Raw genomic sequence first — 12,978 nt, forward strand, 5'->3', positions numbered from 1 at the left:
GTTTATAGCAGTAGCCATCATGATGAGGACAATAATGATGTGGTAACCTCACCTCCTGCATGCCAGTGGTTAAGAGATTTAACCACTTCTTGTATTTGATGTTAATGTATCAAGGCTAGGGTTCCTTGCCACTAATCCTGACACCCTGGTATTTTTCCTGTTCTCCCATCTTGGACCCACTCGGGGAATGTAGGAAAGAGGTCCTGGAGACCAGAGCTTCCTGCATAGTCATCTTCAGAACAGTCACTCTGAGAAGAAGCACATGCCCCTCATGTGTTTTGTCTGCCAATCAGACCCCTCTGCCTACAGAGAACCTTCTAAAAAACAAGAATGATGCCTTCATTTTAATTATTGTCTTTGTTTTGGTCCCATGTCAGGATTACGCCTTTTACATAAGCTCTACCAGAATTTCTTTTTTCTTACCTTGCACCTAATTAAGAACTGTGAGGGGATATCCTTTGGTCTTATTTTCTTTTAATTTTAATTACACTGATCTTGGTTTAAAACAGGACCCATTGAAGTGCTGAAATGATACGTATTTTCAGTGAGGTGTCTTCCTTTCCTTTCACGCCCCTTAGCAGAAGATGCAGCTGAGAGCTGGCCCTTCTCTGGGCACCAAACCTAACTGAGCTTGCTTTGCCCAGGATGAAGGACGAGGAGTCTCCACGGGGACTCCAGCTGCTGCAGGAGAGAGCCTTGTAGCCTCAAGAGGACTGCATTTGCCATAAGGGGATGCTGTAGGGACTGTCTCCATAGGTGAATGGATGATCTCCTGCTACTGTTCCCTGTAATTCATAGCACCTGGCCTGGTCATGCTTAGAAGGACAGTCATCAAGCCATTTTCCTTTACGTCCTCTTCCTTCTAGATTCTCATCTAGCATGGCCTTCTGGAGTACGGCCACTCTCTAGAGTCCATGTGATTCAGTGGTAAAGGATTATGAGCACTGGTGCTAAGGCCAAGGTTTGAATCCCGGCCTGGCCAATACTGGTGATGCCATCTTGGGCAAATGATTTTCCCATTGAGCTCAGGGGGTCTTCCCCCATAAAAGGGGATCATGATATCTCCTTGGTTGGGTGGTTGGGAAAGATGCCTGTGGCAATGAGTGCATATGAAGAATGCCTCCTGGCATGAGGCAAGTGCTCCATGAACATTTGTTGTCCCTTGTCAGATACGTGTGGGAAAGTGCCTGAAGGTGTGGGCAGATATTTGAAGGGCTGCATAACAAAGATAGTAATTCCTGAGAATACACGCACACCCACACGCACATCTATTTTGTCCTCTCTGCCTGTCCGCATCCTATCCATTTCTCATGCCCATTTCTGCTGCCTCCTTCTCCAGGAGGTTTACTCTGTTATTTCCTACGTGGATCCTGCCCAGCTCTTTTGTCCTCATTGCTCAACCACACAACTTTATATTTTACTACAAACTGTATGTGACAATGAGCTGTATGAGCTGTATGTGACGATCTTCTCTCACTAATAAGGTAAGCTCCTTGGGAAGGGACTAAGTATGATTCTTTTTCCTGTGTCTTTGCAGCAGCTGGCATGCAGCAAATGTTTAATAATTAATCATTAAACGCAGTGCCATTACAAATCCTACCTGAGGATAGAGACTTCATTTTACATATATATTTTTTGATATTTCCATAGCAGTTGGCCTACTGCTAAGTATCTAGATACTCGTAGGTACTCAATAAACATTTGCCAGGTTAAAATTACCGTAAGCGTTGAGGGATGGGTTTGTGAGGTGGTTAGCCATTTATATGAAACGTGTAGCAAGAGGCCCGGGGAGTAAAAGCTGAGTCTACAAAAGGTTCGGAAATGCTTGTGATTTGGGGACGATCTATCTTCCTTTGTAACAGTTTGTGAATCATATGCTGGCCGGGCAGAAAAGCACTGCATAGGGAGTTTGGAGACTTGGCTTCTGGTCTCCCTCCTCTGGGGTAATTTATGGGATGGAGGCCAGGAGGCCAGGTAAAAAAGAAGTTTCCTCTTGACTCAGGGGCCCTTTGGAAACTTTTCTCCTCTCAGTGACCCTATTGACAGCTCCCAGTTTCTCCTGATAGGTTTGATCTCAGCCCACAATCCTTAAATAGGTAAAACTCCCAAAGAAGCCGGTCTGCATCGGACTGAAAGTCAATCAGGCTGCCGCAGGAATACGAAATTAGGCCTTGGGAAGAGAAGGCAGTTATTTTTCAATCATCCACAGGTTGGAGGCTGCAGTGGGCTGCTTATCTGCAGTTGCCTTGAGAAGGTGACCCTCTGGGTCCCTAAGTGTGCTCTCCATCTCTCCCAAGGCCTGTCATGAGGCACAGGGCCTGTGTGCACAGCACTGGTTCCAGCCCCTCTGGGCCCTGGTGAAGGGACTTCCTGCGGTTGGTGGTCAACATGACCCCTGACCTTGAGAGCTCGGTTCTATAGGCCTTTGTGCTTCTCAGTTCCAACTTGGGAAGGGACTAAGTGAGGTGTAACCTTGAAGGCGCTACAAAACCCAGCAATGACAAACCCAGAAAAGGCACAATCCCAAATCCTGACCCTGAGCTAGCTTCATGCTGTTCTGGTGGCCACATGCAGGCGCGGCCTTAAACACACAGGACAAAGGGGCAGGGCACGTCCCGCTTTGTTGTTGGTGTTTCACACAGCCTTGTTTCTCTTTCATGCATCCTGATTCCTTCCAGCCTTTTTTTGCACTATCCCAACAGAAAAGGGCAGGGAGCCTTACCAGCCAAGCTTGAATAGAGTTCCAGGGCAGCAAGGGGCCCTCCGGGAGGGGGCTCTTCCTGTGCAGAGCCCGCACGCTTCCATTAATTCACAGAGCGCACTCCGTGAGGGAGCCAGACAAGCGGCATTATTATTATCATCAATCACTCCGCACTAAAGAAACTGAGGCAGCTGAGGGAATGGCGGGCTGCCCAAGCTCGCTCATCTTTGGGAGGAGCAGCCTCAGCCTGGCTCCCTCTGCCAGGGGCTTAGAGGTGAAAAGGCCAAAGGGTGACCATCCTGGGGAAGCCGCGTTTCAGTCAGGTACCCTGCTGAACGTTTTCATTTTGGGGTCCCTAAATCGAATACATTTTGATTCAATTTGGATGTTCTGAATTAGTGGAAGGGAACGAGGTTTAAAGAGGTCAGCTCCATTACTCAGAATTATTAATGATGTTGTCGGCTGTTAAAATCTCAAAAAACTAGGAAACTAATAAATTTTACATATTGAAAAATCACAGATGGATCAGGCAAATGTATACATTCTTAAAAGTATTTAATATCTGTTAAGAGGACAGAATGATAAATTTAATATTGAAAACCAATATCAGATTCACAATTACAGGCCATTTATCATAACCAACTGCATGGACAGCATCTTATGGCAGGGAGCACGCTGTGATTCATAAGCAGAGACCCGGAACAAGTCCATATGAAACGAGGAATAAATCTGCTTTACATATTGGAAACTTATTTCCACTTCCCATCTTTATTGCCAACAATAATGTTAGCCTTCAAGAACAAATTGTTTCACATTAAACCCATACATAATGAGCCCAATTGAGTAAAAATACTTCCCTAAAAAGAGCTTTAAATTATTCCAAATTGGGTTATTTGCTTTAACTCTAATTCCTCTGAGAGGGCCCAGCCAGACAGCTGGTTTTCAGGTTGGGCCTCAAAGGTCTAGATCTGTTCTTTCTTCTCCCACTTCTTCCCTGGAAGAATCAACACCGTCAGGCTAAAGAACAAACATGGTTATGTTTTACAGAAGTGTTGACTAAACAAATTGTAATGTTCTAGCAATGTGTATTTTTACTTAAGATGAATTTTTCTGCGCCCCCCCCCCCCTTTTTTTTTTTAATGTTCAAGTACCTATGAATAAATGGGATGATTTGAATTCGGACCCTTGCAGGTCATGGTCAGGACACTGGCTCAGTCCATGTGTGGATGGATCTCTACACACTCTAGGACCAAGGCACAGGGAGGTGATCTGGCTGTGACATCGCTCCTTTTGCGGGACTGCCCCGGCAGACCTAGATGACATGACTCTAATCAGGACACCGGGTGCATTTCCTTTTCTTTTTCTTTTTTTCTGATTTGAAGCATGAGGTGCTCAAATGTAGAAAACTTGGAATGTGTAGGGGGGCGGGAATCCCAATTCCCTCACAGAGGCCACTGCTATTTATATTTGATATGTCTTTTTTATTTTTGGGATTTTAATTTTTGCTATGTATTTTTCTTTACACAGTGACATAATCTTCTATCCTATGCAATCATTTGTTTCCCAGTTGTTTGAGATTTTAATGGTTATATGATACTCCATCACTTTATAATGAACCCTTTTCTCTACTATAAATAAGTTGTAATCATATTTGTGCGTGCAAATTTGGGTGAATTTCTGATTATTTCTTTAAGATTTGTTTCCATAAGTCTCATTACTGGATTAAGAGTGTGAACATTTAAAAAAATCTTTTAAAAAGAAGATATATATATATCTTATTTTGAGAGAGAAAGGGAAATAGAAACATCAATGATGAGAGAGAATAATTGATCGGTTGCCTCCTGCATGCCCCACACTGGGGATGGAGCCCACAACCCAGGCATGTGCCCTGACCGGGAATCAAACCATGACCTCCTGGTTCATAGATTGACACTCAACCACTGAGCCACGCTGGCCACCTTTAGGCTTTAATAATATTCTCCTTTATCTCCAGGATAAAATTTGAACTTGTTATCAGTCAATATCAGAGTCCAGCTCACATTTTCAACCCCTTTCTCCCCCTTTTCCTTGCTGTTACATTAGCTCCAGCTGCCTATGACAGGTATCCTTCATGACTGTGCCATGTGCTCTCTATCACTACTTAAGTCACTTCTCTTTCTAGTCTGTCCTTTCCCCTGTGCATTGTTTGTCAAACTCTACTTATGGATTTAGGCTTGGCTCAGGTGTCACCATTTCTGCCAAGCCTCCCGATACCTCCCCAAGGAAAATGAATGTGTTTGTCTTCTGTGTCCTGCAGCACTGGTATGTGCCCGGGCTACAGCATCTCTCAGTCCCACCTGTCACAGCAGATAGGTGCGCTTCAGTCTCTCCCTAAACTGGGGCTGTGTAAAGGTCAAGATCATATCTTATTCATGCTACATAGGTGGTGGGTACGATCAAAGAAATCTATACATGGCATTTTAAAGGCAAATTGAATTTCAACTGAATTCAAACCTGATTGCACTTTAATTTTTTATTTATCATGGGATCTTAAATACAAACACATCTTGTGCAACTGTGGAGCGTTTTCCAAGCCTTGAAACTTAATGCTATTTGCAATGCATTTCTAGGCAAATTTTGGAGATTAAAAAATGTGTAAGGAGCCAAGGCCAGTTTGGCTCTGGATGGAGCTTCGCCCTGCGGATTGAGGGGTCCCAGGTTCGATTCCAGTCAGGGGCATGTGCCTTGGTTGCGGGCACATCCCCAGTAGGGGGTGTGCAGGAGGCAGTTATCAATGATTCTCTCTCACTGATGTTTTTAACTCTCTATCCCTCTCTTCCTCTCTGTAAAAAAAATCAATAAAATATATTTTTTAAGCCGAGACCAGTTTGGCTCAATGGATAGAGCGTCGGCTTGGGGACTGAAGGGACCCGGGTTCGATTCCGGTCAAGGGCATGTGCCTTGGTTGCGGGCATATCCCCAGTGGGGGGTGTGCGAGAGGCAGCTGATCGATGACTCTCTCTCATCGATGTTTCTGGCTTTCTATCTCTCTCCCTTCCTCTCTGTACAAAATCAATAAAATATATTAAAAAAAATATATATATATATTTTTTAAAAAAATGTGCAAGGAATTTCAGAGAACCCTTATAAACATATATCTCATGGGAGATTACAGTAAATGTCCATTATATAGGTGGGGATATCAAAGTCCAGGAAAGAGAGAGCTGAGTTATTGGGACCCTGAATTTCCTGCCTGACTTGATGTCATGGTTAAAGCTGACGTTTACAATAGTCTTCATATTGACTCGATACAACAACTAACAAGCCTGGTAAAATATCTGGGTCACGTTTAACTGATAAGCACTATCATTATGATTATTTGTGTCTGTTTGGCTCAGGGATGGATCTCTGGTACCTAGAACAGTGCTTGGCACATTATAGGCACTAAATCAATATTTGCCAAATGACCAAATGAATCAGCGATCACATTGAGTATGACCCAATCTGCATCCACTGGGGGTTGTTTAGTTCAACTTGATAAATCTTTATAGAGTGCTTTCTATGTTCTAGACATTCTGCCAAGGAGCTCAGGATATGGAGATAAATAGCATATGGCTCCTGTCTTCAAGCTCTCGAAGGCCTGTGTGGGAAGCAGCGACATAACAGATAAATGCCCGATGCTGCGGTTAGTAATAAGAGAGGCCTATGCACAGGGTGCCAAGAAGCCCAGGAGAATGGTGTTCTGTCCACCCCAGGGGCTTCAAGGAAGACTTCCTAGCGGAGACTGTGCCTGAGCTGTCTTGCTGGATGAGGAAGAATTAGGTTGAAGAAAGATGGAAGAGCATTCCAAACACAGGAGATGTCACTAGCAAAGACAAAGTATGACATCACATTCATGAATTCATTTAAGAAACATTCACTGATGGCCTACTATGTTCCACAGGTGCTGTGCATATGGAGGCAAACAAGACAAACTCCCTTTCTTGATGGAGCTTGTATTCTGAGGGACACATGGCCCATCAGCCTTTTGACATTGCTGGAGAACCCAGCGCAGAGTAAGGGAGTGGTGGCAGAGGAAGCTGGAGAGGAGGGTGGCGGTTTGTTCTATGTGTGAAAGTTGAGTTGATACTCTTCCTACTTCTATGGAGGGCTGAGGCACTTATAAAAAGCTAAGGATTAACAGATCAAGCTACCACCAGCAGAAGTCCACCCCCCAACTCCAGCCCCTTTCCCCAGTCTCTTGGCTGCTGCAGGGAAAATGCTAACAGTGCTGGACAAAAGAGGCTGTTCTGGACCGTATGTGCTCCTTGGAAATCCTCGAGGGTTGATTCAATAATCTGGGTTGTGACTCAAGGCAGAGAGTGGAGAGCCTGGCACATTGTAAGAACTTCATAAATGTTACCTGAATGAAAACATGAAGATGATGATTTTATTTGTAAAACAAAGGCATGCCTAATCCCTTGAGCTTTGACTTGAGTCTACGAATGATGACATTATGAGCTTCCTGGAAAGGAAGATGGCTCCAATACCTCGCTCAACTCAAGTCAAAGGTTAAAAAGCCAAAAGTAAAACCCATGAGCCTTTATATAAAGTCCAATCATCCATCCACTCAACCAACATTAGGCCAGACACTGTGTAAGACACTGGAGATAATGAAATGACTTTATGAATTCACCATCCAATAGGGACAGATAGATCTGTAAAATGTCTAATAGCAACGAGAAAAGTGTTAATGGAGGTAGATAAACAGGGACGGTGAGGGGGTGAAGGAAGACCTTGTCAATGAGCAGTTTTAAAGGGCAAGACTGGAGTTTGAAAAGCTTGAAAGAGGATGGGAAGAGCAATTAGATTCTGAGAACAGCAGAAATAAAATTAGGGCTGGGGGTTTTGCTAGTTGGTTTTGCTAGTGGTTAGAGCATCGACCCAAAGACTGAAGGGTCTAGGGTTCAATTTCTGTGAAGGGACGTATCTCCTGGCCTGGTCAGTCGGGGTGCACGCAGGAGGCAATCAATCAATGTGTCTCTCTCACATTGAAGTTCTCTCTCTATTTCTCCTCCTCCCTTCCACTTTCTCTAACAATCAGTGGAAAAGATATCCTCGGGTGAGAATTAACAAAAAGAAAAACAACAACAAAGAACCATGCAAACGGACAAACTACTGTAATTATGGAACCCAGAACACTATGTCAAATTCAAGGCATGCCGGTAAACTCATGTGGCTGTTATGATGCTAAAATTGACAGATTATTGAAAACGGGAAGAGGGGGAAGTTTTAGAGATATACTTTTTCCAATTATCTGTTGCAAATAAAATAAAAATAGTATCCAAGAAATCTGATTATACTGACTTTGATTCAGAAGGCTCACTCTCACCAATAGTGTCATTGTCATTACTATTCTTTTGGCAGCATCATTTACATTTGCTTTAGATCCCAAATCAAAGCAAATCAGAATCTGACAAAGGTGTGTCCGTGAGATGAGGTGTTTGATGGAGAATGCATTTGCTCTCTTTTGTGAGTGAGCAGTTTATGTCCTGCTGGGCCACTGCCCGCTGTGCCATACAGAGGACTGTTTCCAATTATTTAACTTCAGCCCCTAACAACCACATTTTAAAATTACTTATTACCCAGAGAGTGATAGGTAATTACTTATTAATATAATGGTAATATGTAAAATCTGCATCTGTGGATATGCTAAGTTCATTTATTAATTTTTGGAATCTCAAATCCTCCAAGGACATTCACGAATCTCCATGATACCTTGGAAAGCTGCGTTTGCATCTGATTCTCTGATTTTTATAAATAAAGATCCAGAAATTCATATTGTTGTCACCAATCCACAAAGCAGAGTTTCTTCTCTGAGGCAAATTGGTCTTAAACAAAGTATACCACATAAATTGCTTCCAGATAGTTTTGTGCCTGTGGGAGGACTAAGGGCTTAAGCCAAGATGCACTATAATGTCATATTTGGTCCCTTTTCCTGGTAGAGATGGAGGAAAGAGAACAAGAAACCCAATCCAAGTTTGCCTGGATGCAAGGAAATTCAGTGTCCAAGTGCCACATTTCCCGGAACTGTGCAGTAATCAGTTATAATAATGGAGCATCATAATAAATGATAGAGTAATAATGTCATAGTGATAACCTATAATTCAAATAAATCTGTGCAAATGTAGGATGGAAAGATCTCCAGTATTAGCTTTTGAGAGAGTCATAAACTCAATCCTCAATTCAAAGCAATTGGCCCTTCTGATGTTTATATGTAAATAGATCTCATTCAATATTCAATCCATATTCAAAGTTATTAAATATTGATCACAATTTAATAAGTACAACCAAGTTAATCAAGGCTTCGATTGGTGGTTGTGGGTTCAGAAAAAGCTTTTGAAGATTTATTTCACTTGGACTTTATTCTGATCCTCCACTTCCCTCTCGTTTTTAAGAGAGTGCAGGAACTGTATTATATGCATGTGTAGGCACTGAGTGCCTGTTGGTGTGTACATTGGGTTGCATTGGGCTGCTATCTTTTAGTGATTTGTACATTGGGCAGACTGTGGTGAGTGGAGATCCTTGAGGCTGTGTTGGGGTGGACTCTGTCAGTGTGTGTTAGGTGAGCAGATGTAACACTGGGGAGTTACCTTAGATCCTATCTGCTCCATGGTTTCTTCTCTACACCTTGTCAATGGCTATGACACAGTCCCTTATAATTTCTTGGAGGGGGAATATCCAAAGGTTTTTTCTGAGGGTTGTGCAAGTGTAGATGGTACTTGAGAGTGAGTGCCTTCTTAAGCATTGGCCTTAGGCCCTTTGCTTTCCTTACCCTAGTCCTGTGATCGGCAAACTGCGGCTCGCGAGCCACATGTGGCTCTTTGGCCCCTTGAATGTGGCTCTTCCACAAAATACCATGGCCTGAGTGAGTCTGTTTTGAAGAAGTGGCATTAGAAGAAGTTTAAGTTTAAAAAATTTGGCTCTTAAAAGAAATTTTAATTGTTGTACTGGGGATATTTGCCTCTGTTGACTAATGAGTTTGCCGACCCTTGATAACTCCCAGTCCACCCCTACTACACAAGACACTAGAGCATTGAGCAACGAGCTTTGAAGAGGCCTGAGTTCAAATTTGGGTTTTGTTACTATGTGGCCTTGGGCAATTTATTCTCTAAGACCCTCAGTTTCCCCCTCTATGAAAGGGGGATAAAAATGCCTGCTGTGTAGAATTGTTGGGAGGTTTAAATGAAACCACGTTATACCTTATTAGTAAATTGCAGATATTTATTCTTGTAACAAGGCAAGGCCCTACGGTAGGCTTTATAATACACATGAAGGTAAAAAAGATCCCAAATACCTTAGAGTCTGGTGGGAAGATAGACATTCTCTCAAGCACTCTCATATGTCAGGTTCCACTTGAGTTTAAAAGTTGTATAAGTTCTGAAATCTTTCCATCACTCAACAGATTCCAGTCATCCTTGGTGTGTGCTGCATGTTTGTCCCTGGGGATTGGAGCCAGAGCTCTGTCGGAAGATGGAGGGGAAAGGTGTTACCCAGCAGGGAAAGGAGGGCGAGGAAGGAAAACAAAGGCCATCTCTCGTTCACTTGAGTGAAGGAAGGCATGGACCATCGTGGTCTGAGCTCTGGACAGTCGGTCCAGTGTTCTAGCCATTCGATAATTTATTTCTAAGAAGAAAGAGGTCCTCCCACCTTGGTCACAGAGTTTTGGCCTCTTCACCTGCCATCCCCATGTAGACTGAATTGTGCAGAGAGGGTGGAAATGGAGCTGGGTGTCAGATGTCATCCCACTGGAGTAGAGATACTTGGGTCCCTGGTAGGAAGAAAGATCAGAGAGGCTGAGGAGAGAAGGTAGAGGGTGAGAGCAAAGGCTATAAAGTGAATTCTGCTTGGGCTCTGCTTACTTTCTGAGTGAACTTGAGCCAGGTAATTCTTCTCTCTGAGCCTGAGTTTCCTCCTCTATAAGTTGGAGATAATAGCAGTGCTTATCTCATATCATTCCCATTTTACAGATGAGCATACTGAGGCTTAGAAGATTAACATGTATTGAAGTGATAGGGCCAGGATGTGAATTTAGGCATCTGTTTCCAGGGCTCCTTGCTCTCAACAACCTCACTCAACTCCTTGGTTTTACGGTCATCTTGCCCAGTAAGTTTTTTGAGAGCAAGGCTTACAACTTTTATATTTATTTTATATATATATATATATATATATATATATATATATATATATATAATTTTTTTTTTTTTACAGAGAGGAAGGGAGAGAAAGAGAGAGAGAGTTAGAAACATTGATGAGAGAGAAACATAAATCAGCTGCCTCCTGCACACCCCCTACTGGGGATGTGCCTGCAACCAAGGTACATGCCCTTGACCGGAATTGAACCTGGGACCCTTGAGTCGGCAGGCCGACGCTCTATCCACTGAGCCAAACCAGTTGGGCAAGGCTTACAGCTCTTAATAGTGGACTCTTGTCTCAGATTATGCCTTTAGAGGAGTAGTGGGGTCCAAGACATTGTCATAACTTCCCAAATAAACTTGTTGCAGCTGGGTTGAGCATATAGGATGGGCAAAGCAGTGCCTTTCAGTGCGGGCTCTCAGGGATTGGCAAATGAATGATGGATCACGGGCTCCAATGTGACCCCAACCTGACCCTCAGAGACATTTGCTAAAAGTGTTCCTGGCTCTGTTGGGACATGAGTCCTTGGAGGCCTGCCAGATGGGTAGAGAAGGTGCAGCCTTATAGATCTATGTGGCTTTTTAGAGTATGGCAGCAAACCAGGCAATCCCCAGCTTGGCATGGAGGGGGGCCAATACCCCGCAGCCTCACAATTCCCGCCTGGCAGTGTGGGAGTGTGGGAGAGAGACATGGGTGCTTTCCATGCACTTGCTTATTGAGATGGGCTGGAATGGTTTTCCAGTAAGACCTGCCCACCTCCCCAAACCCGTTAGAACTAAGGTTTAAGAGTTATAAATGGACAGCTACCACACAGAAGTGAGGGTGTATGCGTGTGTATATAGGGGGGTGAGGGGGAGGTGGGGAACTGTAACTCATAATCCAAAAGGGAATGCGAAGATGAAGAAAAGGTAGAGAGACAGAAACATTGATGAGAGAGAAACATCCTTTGGCTGCCTCCTGCACATCACCCACTGGGGATCGAGCTGGTGACCTCTTAGTTCATGGGTTGACGCTCAACTGTTGAGCCACCCTAGCTGGGCCAGCCATAGGTTTATTTATTTGATTTGATGTCCCAAGACAGAAACCTGATGGGATATCTCTGTGGAGTTTTGGCAACATCCCAAGCAAGGTGTCTCCCCAGGGGCTGAATGGAGGGTCTGCTTCTGGTTGCTACCATGGAAGGGACTGCACTGAAGGGGAACAACATCTGGCCCCAGCGAGTAGGCATGGGCCCTGGAGAATCATGGTCCTGTCTTGATAAAGCGGGGTGGCAGAATGGGGTCCATGAAAACAGGAGCCTGCATCTCTCTGGATCCACTGGGCTGAGATGGGGAAGTGACAGGAAGAGCTTCTAGGGATGGGCTTCCCTGATCAGAACGAAGTCCATTACCAACGGTGGAAGCAAGCGGGCGAGGTGCTCAGACACATGTACAGACTCACCCTTTCCCAGAGCCTCAGATGATGTGTGCTTTACTCTAAGAAAGTCCTCCCTGAGGTGTGTACAGCACCCTCTCCCAAGTCCGGGCCTTTATGCTCTAGTAGTTCAAGGAAAAAAGGAGACAACCGCACCCCTTGGCTGCACTCCATCCCAGGTAAGCAGGAGAAAGATGGGAAGTCCCGCCTTTTTTAGAGAGGGGTCCGGTGGGGAGAAGGGTTCCCAGGGCTACATCCATTGCCAGGTCCTCCCCTCACCCGGTTGGCTACCCAGGAGGGCAGAGAGGTGGTCCAAGGTGCTCTCCTGGAGGGAGAAAGCTTCCTCTCCTGGCACCGAGGTCTCAGGTCTGGGGGCTTGGGCGCTCAGGGCAGGCAGAGAGGTTGGAAGGATTGGATGGGCCCTAGCCTCTTCGCAATTCCCAGGTCAGCGGAGGAGCCCTGTTCTGGCTGCGGGGGGCAGTGATGGACTAGGCCCTGGCTCTGGAGTTGACCTCACCAAGGTTAAGTCCCACCATCTCTTCTCTCTGGGCCTCAGTTTACCCACTTCCCAGGCGCGGCCCAGCTTGGCATGCCTAGGGCCTGACATTCTGGGGTCTCAGCCTCCAGCTCTGGCATGGCATCTCCGTCCTCAGATTGTGACCAGCGTGGCTGGGGGCTCCCCTGGTACCCGTCCATTCCAGGGGATCCCC

This window comes from Pipistrellus kuhlii, unplaced genomic scaffold, assembly GCF_014108245.1.
Source record: "Pipistrellus kuhlii isolate mPipKuh1 unplaced genomic scaffold, mPipKuh1.p scaffold_m20_p_1, whole genome shotgun sequence".
NCBI classification, from domain to species: domain Eukaryota; kingdom Metazoa; phylum Chordata; class Mammalia; order Chiroptera; family Vespertilionidae; genus Pipistrellus; species Pipistrellus kuhlii.